Source organism: Arachis duranensis, unplaced genomic scaffold, assembly GCF_000817695.3.
Source record: "Arachis duranensis cultivar V14167 unplaced genomic scaffold, aradu.V14167.gnm2.J7QH unplaced_Scaffold_76094, whole genome shotgun sequence".
In the NCBI taxonomy this organism is placed as follows: Eukaryota; Viridiplantae; Streptophyta; class Magnoliopsida; order Fabales; family Fabaceae; genus Arachis; species Arachis duranensis.
The window spans coordinates 20,151-20,800 of record NW_026265089.1 but is presented as its reverse complement, the minus strand read 5'-3'; positions in this window follow the sequence as shown (position 1 = coordinate 20,800).

Genomic DNA, 650 nt, shown 5'->3' with positions numbered 1-650 from the left:
TGTCATCCCTCATATCAAATTAGTTTTCTAAAAACCCTGATTTCTAAAAATCCATGTTTCAAAAATTTTAAATATATCTTAATCCATAAAGACAAATTGTCTTCCAATCCAATCCAACTCTTTTAAGTTTGTTTTCAAAACTCAATTATCTTTTTAAAATCTTTTTCAAAATTAAAATTCAGATCTATCTTTTAATTTCAAATCTTTCTTTTTTTTAAATTATATCTTTTTCTCATCATATCTATCTTTTACAAATCATATCTTTTATCCTATCTTTTTCTGATTTTCGAAAATTCCCCACCCCCTCCCTTTCTATATTATATCCGGTGCCCATCTCCTCCTCACCATACCACACTTGCTCTCCTCCTATCCCTCTTCTTTCTTCTCTTTTGCTTGAGGACAAGCAAAGCTCTAAGTTTTATCAAGGGAAGTTCTTAACTAAAGAACATTCAGACCATTACTACAAGATAATGAGTCACAGATCAGTGATCCCGAAAGTCAAATTTGATCTGAAAGAAGATGAATATCCGGAGATCCAAGAGCAAATTCGAAACAGGAATTGGGAAATTCTGGCCAATCCTGAAACGAAAGTGGGAAGGAACATGGTTCAGGAGTTCTATGCTAATCTATGGCAGACAGACAGGCAAAGA